The following is a 12778-nucleotide window of genomic DNA, read 5'->3' on the forward strand; positions in this document are numbered from 1 at the left end:
TTTGCTCGTTCCACCACTTTTCCTCTACTTCCTGCAAGCACTTCTCTTTCTCCATTTGTTCCTTGCGCCACTTTTCCTCTAGTTCCTGCAGATGCTCGCCTTTCTCTATTTCCTCCTTGCGCCACCTTTCCTCTAGCTCCTGTAAACGCTTCTCCTGCTCTATTTGCTCCTTGCGCCCTTTTCCTCTAGTTCCTGCAGATGCTCGCCTTTCTCTATTTGCTCGTTCCACCACTTTTCCTCTACTTCCTGCAAGCGCTTCTCTTTCTCTATTTACTCTTCGCGCCACTTTTCATCTAGTTCCTGCAAGCGCTTCCCTTTCTCTATTTGCTCATTCCACCACTTTTCCTCTACTTCCTGCAAGCGCTTCTCTTTCTCTATTTACTCTTCGCGCCACTTTTCATCTAGTTCCTGCAAGCGCTTCCCTTTCTCTATTCGCTCATTCCACCACTTTTCCTCTAGTTCCAGCAAGCGCTTCTCTTTCTCTATTTACTCTTCGCGCCACTTTTCATCTAGTTCCTGCAAGCGCTTCCCTTTCTCTATTTGCTCATTCCACCACTTTTCCTCTACTTCCTGCAAGCGCTTCTCTTTCTCTATTTACTCTTCGCGCCACTTTTCATCTAGTTCCTGCAAGCGCTTCCCTTTCTCTATTTGCTCATTCCACCACTTTTCCTCTACTTCCTGCAAGCGCTTCTCTTTCTCTATTTACTCTTCGCGCCACTTTTCATCTAGTTCCTGCAAGCGCTTCCCTTTCTCTATTTGCTCATTCCACCACTTTTCCTCTAGTTCCAGCAAGCGCTTCTCTTTCTCTATTTACTCTTTGCGCCACTTTTCCTCTAGTTCCTGCAAGCGCTTCCCTTTCTCTATTTGCTCATTCCACCACTTTTCCTCTACTTCCTGCAAGCGCTTCTCTTTCTCTATTTACTCTTCGCGCCACTTTTCATCTAGTTCCTGCAAGCGCTTCCCTTTCTCTATTTGCTCATTCCACCACATTTCCTCTAGTTCCAGCAAGCACTTCTCTTTCTCTATTTACTCTTTGCGCCACTTTTCCTCTAGTTCCTGCAATTCTTATTTTTCTCTCTTTGCACCTTGCGCCACTTTTCCTCTAGTTCCTGCAAACGCTTCTCTTTCTGTATTTGGCCTGTGCGCCACTTTTCCTCTAGTTCCCGCAATTTTTTATTTTTCTCTCTTTGCATCTTGCGCCACTTTTCCTCTAGTTCCTGCAAACGCTTCTCTTTCTGTATTTGGCCTGTGCGCCACTTTTCCTCTAGTTCCTGCAATTCTTATTTTTCTCTCTTTGCATCTTGCGCCACTTTTCCTCTAGTTCCTGCAAGCCCTTCTCTTTCTGTATTTGGCCTGTGCGCCACTTTTCCTCTAGTTCCTGCAATTCTTATTTTTCTCTCTTTGCATCTTGCGCCACTTTTCCTGTAGTCCCTGCAAGCCCTTCTCTTTCTGTATTTGATTCTTGCTGCACTTTTCCTCTAGTTCCTGCAATTCTTATTTTTCTCTCTTTGCATCTTGCGCCACTTTTCCTCTAGTTCCTGCAAACGCTTCTCTTTCTGTATTTGGCCTGTGCGCCACTTTTCCTCTAGTTCCTGCAATTCTTATTTTTCTCTCTTTGCATCTTGCGCCACTTTTCCTCTAGTCCCTGCAAGCCCTTCTCTTTCTGTATTTGATTCTTGCTGCACTTTTCCTCTAGTTCCTGCAATTCTTATTTTTCTCTCTTTGCATCTTGCGCCACTTTTCCTCTAGTTCCTGCAAACGCTTCTCTTTCTGTATTTGGCCTGTGCGCCACTTTTCCTCTAGTTCCTGCAATTCTTATTTTTCTCTCTTTGCATCTTGCGCCACTTTTCCTCTAGTCCATGCAAGCCCTTCTCTTTCTGTATTTGATTCTTGCTGCACTTTTCCTCTAGTTCCTGCAATTCTTATTTTTCTCTCTTTGCATCTTGCGCCACTTTTCCTCTAGTTCCTGCATACGCTTCTCTTTCTGTATTTGGCCTGTGCGCCACTATTCCTCTAGTTCCTGCAATTCTTATTTTTCTCTCTTTGCATCTTGCGCCACTTTTCCTCTAGTCCCTGCAAGCCCTTCTCTTTCTGTATTTGATTCTTGCTGCACTTTTCCTCTAGTTCCTGCAATTCTTATTTTTCTCTCTTTGCATCTTGCGCCACTTTTCCTCTAGTTCCTGCAAACGCTTCTCTTTCTGTATTTCGCCTGTGCGCCACTTTTCCTCTAGTTCCTGCAATTCTTATTTTTCTCTCTTTGCATCTTGCGCCACTTTTCCTCTAGTCCCTGCAAGCCCTTCTCTTTCTGCATTTGATTCTTGCTGCACTCTTCCTCTAGTTCTTGCAAGCGCTTATTTTTCTTCTTTGCACCTTGCGCCATTTTTCCTCTAGTTCCTGCAAACGCTTCTCTTTCTGTATTTGGCATGTGTGCCACTTTTCCTGTAGTTCCTGCAATTCTTATTTTTCTCTCTTTGCATCTTGCGCCACTTTTCCTCTAGTTCCTGGAAACGCTTCTCTTTCTGTATTTGGCCTGTGTGCCACTTTTCCTGTAGTTCCTGCAATTCTTATTTTTCTCTCTTTGCATCTTGCGCCACTTTTCCTCTAGTTCCTGCAAACGCTTCTCTTTCTGTATTTGGCCTGTGCGCCACTTTTCCTCTAGTTCCTGCAATTCTTATTTTTCTCTGCATCTTGCGCCACTTTTCCTCTAGTTCCTGCAAACGCTTCTCTTTCTGTATTTGGCCATTGCGCCACTTTTCCTCTAGTTCCTGCAATTCTTATTTTTCTCTTTTTGCATCTTGCGCCACTGTTCCTCTAGTTCCTGCAAACGCTTCTCTTTCTGTATTTGGCCTGTGCGCCACTTTTCCTCTAGTTCCTGAAATTCTTATTTTTCTCTCTTTGCATCTTGCGCCACTTTTCCTCTAGTTCCTGCAAACACTTCTCTTTCTGTATTTGGCCTGTGCGCCACTTTTCCTCTAGTTGCTGCAATTCTAATTTTTCTCTCTTTGCATCTTGCGCCACTTTTCCTCTAGTCCCTGCAAGCCCTTCTCTTTCTGTATTTGATTCTTGCTGCACTTTTCCTCTAGTTCCTGCAATTCCTATTTTTCTCTCTTTGCATCTTGCGCCACTTTTCCTCTAGTTCCTGCAAACGCTTCTCCTTCTGTATTTGGCCTGTGCGCCACTTTTCCTCTATTTCCTGCAATTCTTATTTTTCTCTCTTTGCACCTTGCGCCACTTTTCCTCTAGTTCCTGCAATTCTTGTTTTTCTCTCTTTGCACCTTGCGCCACTTTACCTCTAGTTCCTGCAAACGCTTCTCTTTCTGTATTTGGCCATCGCGCCACTTTTCGTGTAGTTCCTGCAATTCTTATTTTTCTCTCTTTGCACCTTGCGCCACTTTACCTCTAGTACCTGCAAACGCTTCTCTTTCTGTATTTGGCCATTGCGCCACTTTTCGTGTAGTTCCTGCAATTCTTATTTTTCTCTCTTTGCACCTTGCGCCACTTTACCTCTAGTACCTGCAAACGCTTCTCTTTCTGTATTTGGCCATCGCGCCACTTTTCGTGTAGTTCCTGCAATTCTTATTTTTCTCTCTTTGCACCTTGCGCCACTTTACCTCTTCTACCTGCAAACGCTTCTCTTTCTGTATTTGGCCATTGCGCCACTTTTCCTCTAGTTCCTGCAATTCTTGTTTTTCTCTCTTTGCACCTTGCGCCACTTTACCTCTAGTTCCTGCAAACGCTTCTCTTTCTGTATTTGGCCTGTGCGCCACTTTTCCTCTAGTTCCTGCAAGCACTTCGCTTTCTCCATTTCTTCCTTGCGCCCTTTTCCTCTAGTTCCTGCAGACGCTCGCCTTTCTCTATTTGCTCCTTGCGCCACTTTTCCTCTAGCTCCTGTAAACGCTTCTCTTTCTTATTTTCTCATTGCACCACATTTCCTCTAGTTCCTGCAAGCCCTTCTCTTTCTCTATTTGCTCCTTGCGCCCTTTTCCTCTAGTTCCTGGAAGCGCTTCCCTTTCTCTATTTGCTCGTTCCACCACTTTTCCTCTACTTCCTGCAAGCACTTCTCTTTCTCCATTTGTTCCTTGCGCCCCTTTTCCTCTAGTTCCTGCAGATGCTCGCCTTTCTCTATTTGCTCCTTGCGCCACCTTTCCTCTAGCTCCTGTAAACGCTTCTCTTTCTCTATTTGCTCCTTGGGCCCTTTTCCTCTAGTTCCTGCAAGCGCTTCCCTTTCTCTATTTGCTCGTTCCACCACTTTTCCTCTACTTCCTGCAAGCGCTTCTCTTTCTCTATTTACTCTTCGCGCCACTTTTCATCTAGTTCCTGCAAGCGCTTCTCTTTCTGAATTTGATTCTTGCTGCACTCTTCCTCTAGTTCTTGCAAGCGCTTATTTTTCTTCTTTGCACCTTGCGCCATTTTTCCTCTAGTTCCTGCAATTCTTGTTTTTCTCTCTTTGCACCTTGCGCCACTTTACCTCTAGTTCCTGCAATTCTTGTTTTTCTCTCTTTGCACCTTGCGCCACTTTACCTCTAGTTCCTGCAAACGCTTCTCTTTCTGTATTTGATTCTTGCTGCACTCTTCCTCTAGTTCTTGCAAGCGCTTATTTTTCTTCTTTGCACCTTGCGCCATTTTTCCTCTAGTTCCTGCAATTCTTGTTTTTCTCTCTTTGCACCTTGCGCCACTTTACCTCTAGTTCCTGCAATTCTTGTTTTTCTCTCTTTGCACCTTGCGCCACTTTACCTCTAGTTCCTGCAAACGCTTCTCTTTCTGTATTTGATTCTTGCTGCACTCTTCCTCTAGTTCTTGCAAGCGCTTACTTTTCTTCTTTGCACCTTGCGCCATTTTTCCTCTAGTTCCTGCAATTCTTGTTTTTCTCTCTTTGCACCTTGCGCCACTTTACCTCTAGTTCCTGCAATTCTGGTTTTCCTCTCTTTGCACCTTGCGCCACTTTACCTCTAGTTCCTGCAAACGCTTCTCTTTCTGTATTTGATTCTTGCTGCACTCTTCCTCTAGTTCTTGCAAGCGCTTATTTATCTTCTTTGCACCTTGCGCCATTTTTCCTCTAGTTCCTGCAATTCTTGTTTTTCTCTCTTTGCACCTTGCGCCACTTTACCTCTAGTTCCTGCAATTCTTGTTTTTCTCTCTTTGCACCTTGCGCCACTTTACCTCTAGTTCCTGCAAACGCTTCTCTTTCTGTATTTGATTCTTGCTGCACTCTTCCTCTAGTTCTTGCAAGCGCTTATTTTTCTTCTTTGCACCTTGCGCCATTTTTCCTCTAGTTCCTGCAATTCTTGTTTTTCTCTCTTTGCACCTTGCGCCACTTTACCTCTAGTTCCTGCAATTCTTGTTTTTCTCTCTTTGCACCTTGCGCCACTTTACCTCTAGTTCCTGCAAACGCTTCTCTTTCTGTATTTGATTCTTGCTGCACTCTTCCTCTAGTTCTTGCAAGCGCTTATTTTTCTTCTTTGCACCTTGCGCCACTTTTCCTCTAGTTCCTGCAATTCTTGTTTTTCTCTCTTTGCACCTTGCGCCACTTTACCTCTAGTTCCTGCAATTCTTGTTTTTCTCTCTTTGCACCTTGCGCCACTTACCTCTAGTTCCTGCAAAACGCTTCTCTTTCTGTATTTGATTCTTGCTGCACTCTTCCTCTAGTTCTTGCAAGCGCTTATTTTTCTTCTTTGCACCTTGCGCCACTTTTCCTCTAGTTCCTGCAATTCTTATTTTTCTCTCTTTGCACCTTGCGCCACTTTTCCTCTAGTTCCTGCAAACGCTTCTCTTTCTGTGTTTGATTCTTGCTGCACTCTTCCTCTAGTTCTTGCAAGCGCTTATTTTTCTTCTTTGCACCTTGCGCCACTTTTCCTCTAGTTCCTGCAATTCTTGTTTTTCTCTCTTTGCACCTTGCGCCACTTTACCTCTAGTTCCTGCAAACGCTTCTCTTTCTGTATTTGATTCTTGCTGCACTCTTCCTCTAGTTCTTGCAAGCGCTTATTTTTCTTCTTTGCACCTTGCGCCACTTTTCCTCTGGTTCCTGCAATTCTTGTTTTTCTCTCTTTGCACCTTGCGCCACTTTACCTCTAGTTCCTGCAAACGCTTCTCTTTCTGTATTTGATTCTTGCTGCACTCTTCCTCTAGTTCTTGCAAGCGCTTATTTTTCTTCTTTGCACCTTGCGCCATTTTTCCTCTAGTTCCTGCAATTCTTATTTTTCTCTCTTTGCACCTTGCGCCACTTTACCTCTAGTTCCTGCAAACGCTTCTCTTTCTGTATTTGATTCTTGCTGCACTCTTCCTCTAGTTCTTGCAAGCGCTTATTTTTCTTCTTTGCACCTTGCGCCACTTTACCTCTAGTTCCTGCAATTCTTGTTTTTCTCTCTTTGCACCTTGCGCCACTTTTCCTCTAGTTCCTGCAATTCTTGTTTTTCTCTCTTTGCACCTTGCGCCACTTTACCTCTAGTTCCTCCAAACGCTTCTCTTTCTGTATTTGATTCTTGCTGCACTCTTCCTCTAGTTGTTGCAAGCGCTTATTTTTCTTCTTTGCACCTTGCGCCATTTTTCCTCTAGTTCCTGCAATTCTTGTTTTTCTCTCTTTGCACCTTGCGCCACTTTTCCTCTAGTTCCTGCAAAACGCTTCTCTTTCTGTATTTGATTCTTGCTGCACTCTTCCTCTAGTTCTTGCAAGCGCTTATTTTTTCTTCTTTGCACCTTGCGCCATTTTTCCTCTAGTTCCTGCAATTCTTATTTTTCTCTCTTTGCACCTTGCGCCACTTTCCTCTAGTTCCTGCAATTCTTGTTTTTCCTCTCTTTGCACCTTGCGCCACTTTACTCTAGTTCCTGCAAACGCTTCTCTTTCTGTATTTGAATTCTTGCTGCACTCTTCCTCTAGTTCTTGCAAGCGCTTATTTTCTTCTTTGCACCTTGCGCCATTTTTCCTCTAGTTCCTGCAATTCTTGTTTTCTCTCTTTGCACCTTGCGCCACTTTACCTCTAGTTCCTGCAATTCTTGTTTTTCTCTCTTTGCACCTTGCGCCACTTTTCGTCTAGTTCCTGCAATTCTTGTTTTTCTCTCTTTGCACCTTGCGCCACTTTACCTCTAGTTCCTGCAATTCTTGTTTTTCTCTCTTTGCACCTTGCGCCACTTTACCTCTAGTTCCTGCAATTCTTGTTTTTCTCTCTTTGCACCTTGCGCCACTTTTCCTCTAGTTCCTGCAATTCTTGTTTTTCTCTCTTTGCACCTTGCGCCACTTTACCTCTAGTTCCTGCAATTCTTGTTTTTCTCTCTTTGCACCTTGCGCCACTTTACCTCTAGTTCCTGCAATTCTTGTTTTTCTCTCTTTGCACCTTGCGCCACTTTTCCTCTAGTTCCTGCAATTCTTGTTTTTCTCTCTTTGCACCTTGCGCCACTTTACCTCTAGTTCCTGCAATTCTTGTTTTTCTCTCTTTGCACCTTGCGCCACTTTTCCTCTAGTTCCTGCAAACGCTTCTCTTTCTGTATTTGATTCTTGCTGCACTCTTCCTCTAGTTCTTGCAAGCGCTTATTTTTCTTCTTTGCACCTTGCGCCATTTTTCCTCTAGTTCCTGCAATTCTTGTTTTTCTCTCTTTGCACCTTGCGCCACTTTACCTCTAGTTCCTGCAATTCTTGTTTTTCTCTCTTTGCACCTTGCGCCACTTTACCTCTAGTTCCTGCAATTCTTGTTTTTCTCTCTTTGCACCTTGCGCCACTTTACCTCTAGTTCCTGCAAACGCTTCTCTTTCTGTATTTGATTCTTGCTGCACTCTTCCTCTAGTTCTTGCAAGCGCTTATTTTTCTTCTTTGCACCTTGCGCCATTTTTCCTCTAGTTCCTGCAATTCTTGTTTTTCTCTCTTTGCACCTTGCGCCACTTTTCCTCTAGTTCCTGCAAACGCTTCTCTTTCTGTATTTGATTCTTGCTGCACTCTTCCTCTAGTTCTTGCAAGCGCTTATTTTTCTTCTTTGCACCTTGCGCCATTTTTCCTCTAGTTCCTGCAATTCTTATTTTTCTCTCTTTGCACCTTGCGCCACTTTACCTCTAGTTCCTGCAATTCTTGTTTTTCTCTCTTTGCACCTTGCGCCACTTACCTCTAGTTCCTGCAAACGCTTCTCTTTCTGTATTTGATTCTTGCTGCACTCTTCCTCTAGTTTCTTGCAAGCGCTTATTTTTCTTCTTTGCACCTTGCGCCATTTTTCCTCTAGTTCCTCTGCAATTCTTGTTTTCTCTCTTTGCACCTTGCGCCACTTTACCTCTAGTTCCTGCAATTCTTGTTTTTCTCTCTTTGCACCTTGCGCCACTTTACCTCTAGTTCCTGCAAACGCTTCTCTTTCTGTATTTGATTCTTGCTGCACTCTTCCTCTAGTTCTTGGCAAGCGCTTATTTTTCTTCTTTGCACCTTGCGCCATTTTCCTCTAGTTCCTGCAATTCTTATTTTCTCTCTTTGCACCTTGCGCCATTTTCCTCTAGTTCCTGCAATTCTTGTTTTTCTCTCTTTGCACCTTGCGCCACTTTTCCTCTAGTTTCCTGCAAACGCTTCTCTTTCTGTATTTGATTCTTGCTGCACTCTTCCTCTAGTTCTTGCAAGCGCTTATTTTTCTTCTTTGCACCTTGCGCCCATTTTTTCCTCTAGTTCCTGCATTCTTATTTTTCTCTCTTTGCACCTTGCGCCACTTTACCTCTAGTTCCTGCAATTCTTGTTTTTCTCTCTTTGCACCTTGCGCCACTTTACCTCTAGTTCCTGCAAACGCTTCTCTTTCTGTATTTGATTCTTGCTGCACTCTTCCTCTAGTTCTTGCAAGCGCTTATTTTTCTTCTTTGCACCTTGCGCCATTTTTCCTCTAGTTCCTGCAATTCTTGTTTTTCTCTCTTGCACCTTGCGCCACTTTACCTCTAGTTCCTGCAATTCTTGTTTTTCTCTCTTTGCACCTTGCGCCACTTTACCTCTAGTTCCTGCAATTCTTGTTTTTCTCTCTTGCACCTTGCGCCACTTTACCTCTAGTTCCTGCAAACGCTTCTCTTTCTGTATTTGATTCTTGCTGCACTCTTCCTCTAGTTCTTGCAAGCGCTTATTTTCTTCTTTGCACCTTGCGCCATTTTTCCTCTAGTTCCTGCAATTCTTGTTTTTCTCTCTTTGCACCTTGCGCCACTTTACCTCTAGTTCCTGCAATTCTTGTTTTTCTCTCTTTGCACCTTGCGCCACTTTAACCTCTAGTTCCTGCAATTCTTGTTTTCTCTCTTTGCACCTTGCGCCACTTTACCTCTAGTTCCTGCAAACGCTTCTCTTTCTGTATTTGATTCTTGCTGCACTCTTCCTCTAGTTCTTGCAAGCGCTTATTTTTCTTCTTTGCACCTTGCGCCCATTTTTCCTCTAGTTCCTGCAATTCTTGTTTTTCTCTCTTTGCACCTTGCGCCACTTTACCTCTAGTTCCTGCAATTCTTGTTTTTCTCTCTTTGCACCTTGCGCCACTTTACCTCTAGTTCCTGCAATTCTTGTTTTTCTCTCTTTGCACCTTGCGCCACTTTACCTCTAGTTCCTGCAAACGCTTCTCTTTCTGTATTGATTCTTGCTGCACTCTTCCTCTAGTTCTTGCAAGCGCTTATTTTTCTTCTTTGCACCTTGCGCCATTTTTCCTCTAGTTCCTGCAATTCTTGTTTTTCTCTCTTTGCACCTTGCGCCACTTTACCTCAGTTCCTGCAATTCTTGTTTTTCCTCTCTTTGCACCTTGCGCCACTTTACCTCTAGTTCCTGCAATTCTTGTTTTTTCTCTCTTTGCACCTTGCGCCACTTTACCTCTAGTTCCTGCAAACGCTTCTCTTTCTGTATTTGATTCTTGCTGCACTCTTCCTCTAGTTCTTGCAAGCGCTTATTTTTCTTCTTTGCATCTTGCGCCATTTTTCCTCTAGTTCCTGCAATTCTTGTTTTTCTCTCTTTGCACCTTGCGCCACTTTACCTCTAGTTCCTGCAATTCTTGTTTTTCTCTCTTTGCACCTTGCGCCACTTTACCTCTAGTTCCTGTAAACGCTTCTCTTTCTGTATTTGATTCTTGCTGCACTCTTCCTCTAGTTCATGCAAGCGCTTATTTTTCTTCTTTGCACCTTGCGCCATTTTTCCTCTAGTTCCTGCAATTCTTGTTTTTCTCTCTTTGCACCTTGCGCCACTTTACCTCTAGTTCCTGCAATTCTTGTTTTTCTCTCTTTGCACCTTGCGCCACTTTACCTCTAGTTCCTGCAAACGCTTCTCTTTCTGTATTTGGCCTGTGCGCCACTTTTCCTCTAGTTCCTGCAATTCTTATTTTTCTCTCCTTGCACCTTGCGCCACTTTTCCTCTAGTTCCTGCAATTCTTGTTTTTCTCTCTTTGCACCTTGCGCCACTTTACCTGCTAGTTCCTGCAAACGCTTCTCTTTCTGTATTGGCCTGTGCGCCACTTTTCCTCTAGTTCCTGCAATTCTTATTTTTCTCTCTTTGCACCTTGCGCCACTTTACCTCTAGTTCCTGCACACGCTTCTCTTTCTGTATTTGATTCTTGCTGCACTCTTCCTCTAGTTCTTGCAACGCTTATTTTCTTCTTTGCACCTGCGCCATTTTTCCGTTCTAGTTCCTTTTCTTCTCTTTTTTTCTCTCTGGCACCTTAACCTCTCTTACTCTAAAATTTTTGTCAATCTTTTTTTTCTCTCTTCCACTTTCCCTCTCTTGTCAAATTGCGGCTTTTCGCTCTCTTTCTGCTTCTTCTCTCTCTTCTGTCTTTTCTTTCTTGCGCTTATTCTCTTCCTTTTTTTTGCATTTTTCTTTTTTCCTCTCTGCAATGCAAATCTTTTTTTTCTTGCAAATTCTTTTTTTTCTTTTTCTAACTCTTGCGCTTTTTTTTTTCTCGTTTGCACCTTGCGCCACTTTACCTCTAGTTCCCAAAAAGCTCTCTTTTTTAGTTTTGCCATTCTTGCGCCACTTTTCTGTATCCTGCAAACCTTTTTTTTCCTCTCTTGCACCTTGCGCAACGCCACTTTACTAGTTCCACCAAAAACGCTCTACTTGTGTATTTTGCCATTGCGCCACGTTAGTTCCTGCAATTTTTTTTTTTTTCTCTTACAAAAAAATTCTTCTTTACCTACTTGCTTGCAAAAAAACTCTCTTTCTAAAACCTGGCAACCTGCAATTTTTCGTAAAAAAAACTTATGTTTCCCTTTTTTGACTTGCGCACTTTACTTTCTTACCCTTACCTGCTTTTTTTTTTTGTTTTTTAACTTTTAAAAACTTTACCTCTAGTCCTGCAATTCTTGTTTTCTCTCTTTGGCACTTGCGCCACTTTACCTCTAGTTCCTGCAATTCTTGTTTTTCTCTCTTGCGCCTTGCGCCACTTTACCTCTAGTTCCTGCAAACGCTTCTCTTTCTGTATTTGCATTCTTGCGCCACTTTCCCTCTAGTTCCTGCAAACGCTTCTTTTTCTTCTTTGCACCTTGCGCCACTTTCCTCTAGTTCCTGAAGTTGCTTTTTTCCTTCTTTTGCACCTTGCGCCACTTACCTCTAGTTCCTGCATTCTTGTTTTTTCTCTCTTTGCACCTTGCCCCACTGTTTTCCTAGTTCCTTGGCAAACGCTTCTCTTTCTGTATTTGGCCATTGCGCCACTTTTCCTCTAGTTCCTGCAATTCTTGTTTTTTCTCTCTTGCACCTTGCGCCACTTTACCTCTAGTTCCTGCAAACGCTTCTCTTCTGTATTGGCCATTGCGCCACTTTTCCTCTAGTTCCTGCAATCTTGTTTTTCTCTCTTTGCACCTTGCGCCACTTTACCTCTAGTTCCTGCAAAACGCTTCTCTTTCTGTATTTGGCCATGCGCCACTTTTCTCTAGTTCGCCTTCTTGTTTTTCTCTCTTTGCACCTTGCGCCACTTTACCCTAGTTCCCTGCAAACGCTTCTCTTTCTGTATTTGGCCATTGCGCCACTTTTCCTCTAGTTCCTGCAATTCTTGTTTTCTCTCTTTGCACCTTGCGCCACTTTACCTCTAGTTCCTGCAAACGCTTCTCTTTCTGTATTGGCCATTGCGCACTTTTCCTCTAGTTCCCTGCAATTCTTGTTTTTCTCTCTTTGCACCTTGCGCCACTTTACCTCTAGTTTCTGCAACGCTTCTCTTTCTGTATTTGGCCATTGCGCCACTTTTCCTCTAGTTCCTGCAATTCCTTTTTTCTCTCTTTGCACCTTGCGCCACTTTACCTCTAGTTCCTGCAACGCTTCTCTTTCTGTATTTGGCCATTGCGCCACTTTTCCTCTATTTCCTGCATTCTTGTTTTTCTCTCTTTGCACCTTCCGCCACTTTACCTCTAGACCTGCAAACGCTTCTCTTTCTGTATTTGGCCATTGCGCACTTTTCCTCTGTTTAAGCTGCATTCTTGTTTTTATTTCTGTCTGTTTGCCCCTTCGCCTCTTTACCTCTAGTACCCTGCAAACGCTTCTCTTTCTGTATTTGGCCATTGCGCCACTTTTCCTCTAGTTCCGCAATTCTTGTTTTTACTCTCTTTGCACCTTGCGCCACTTTACTCTAGTTCCTGCAAACGCTTCTCTTTCTGTATTTGGCCATTGCGCCACTTTTCCTCTAGTCCTGCAATTCTTGTTTTTCTCTCTTTGCACCTTGCGCCTTTACCCGTCTAGTTCCTGCAAACGCTTCTCTTTCTGGTATTTGGCCATTGCGCCACTTTTCCTCTAGTTCCTGCAAAAGTGGTCTGGGGCTGCACCTCTTTAAAAAATATTAAAATGTGCTCTCTTTGCACACTTGCGCCCCCTCTGGGGGTT

The 12778-nt window shown here is 43.5% G+C and overlaps 1 long non-coding RNA gene across 50 annotated transcripts in view; it reads right to left on the minus strand.

The window, feature by feature from the left end:
- Positions 1-1161: 1161 nt before the first annotated feature.
- The window catches only part of LOC125756940 (uncharacterized), a 16259-nt gene continuing 4642 nt past the window's right edge, over positions 1162-12778 (minus strand). For 14 of the 50 annotated variants that reach the window (XR_007414910.1, XR_007414915.1, XR_007414904.1 and 11 more), the window contains 7 exons: positions 7861-8020; positions 7064-7381; positions 6532-6584; positions 5839-5998; positions 5466-5571; positions 3719-4719; positions 1434-1850 (listed from right to left, as the gene is read on the minus strand). This is a non-coding gene — a long non-coding RNA (uncharacterized LOC125756940). Of the gene's footprint in view, positions 1387-1433; positions 1851-3406; positions 3597-3620; positions 4720-5465; positions 5572-5688; positions 5732-5838; positions 5999-6318; positions 6425-6531; positions 6600-6693; positions 6747-7063; positions 7450-7594; positions 8036-8087; positions 8150-8234; positions 8368-8660; positions 8821-8977; positions 9198-9242; positions 9350-9615; positions 9670-9775; positions 9891-10095; positions 10372-10468; positions 10520-12778 lie in introns of those variants that run through there. The other 36 variants (XR_007414920.1, XR_007414918.1, XR_007414901.1 and 33 more) reach the window with 35 other exon arrangements.

The sequence above is a fragment of the Rhipicephalus sanguineus genome, chromosome 1 (assembly GCF_013339695.2).
Source record: "Rhipicephalus sanguineus isolate Rsan-2018 chromosome 1, BIME_Rsan_1.4, whole genome shotgun sequence".
NCBI lineage: Eukaryota > Metazoa > Arthropoda > Arachnida > Ixodida > Ixodidae > Rhipicephalus > Rhipicephalus sanguineus.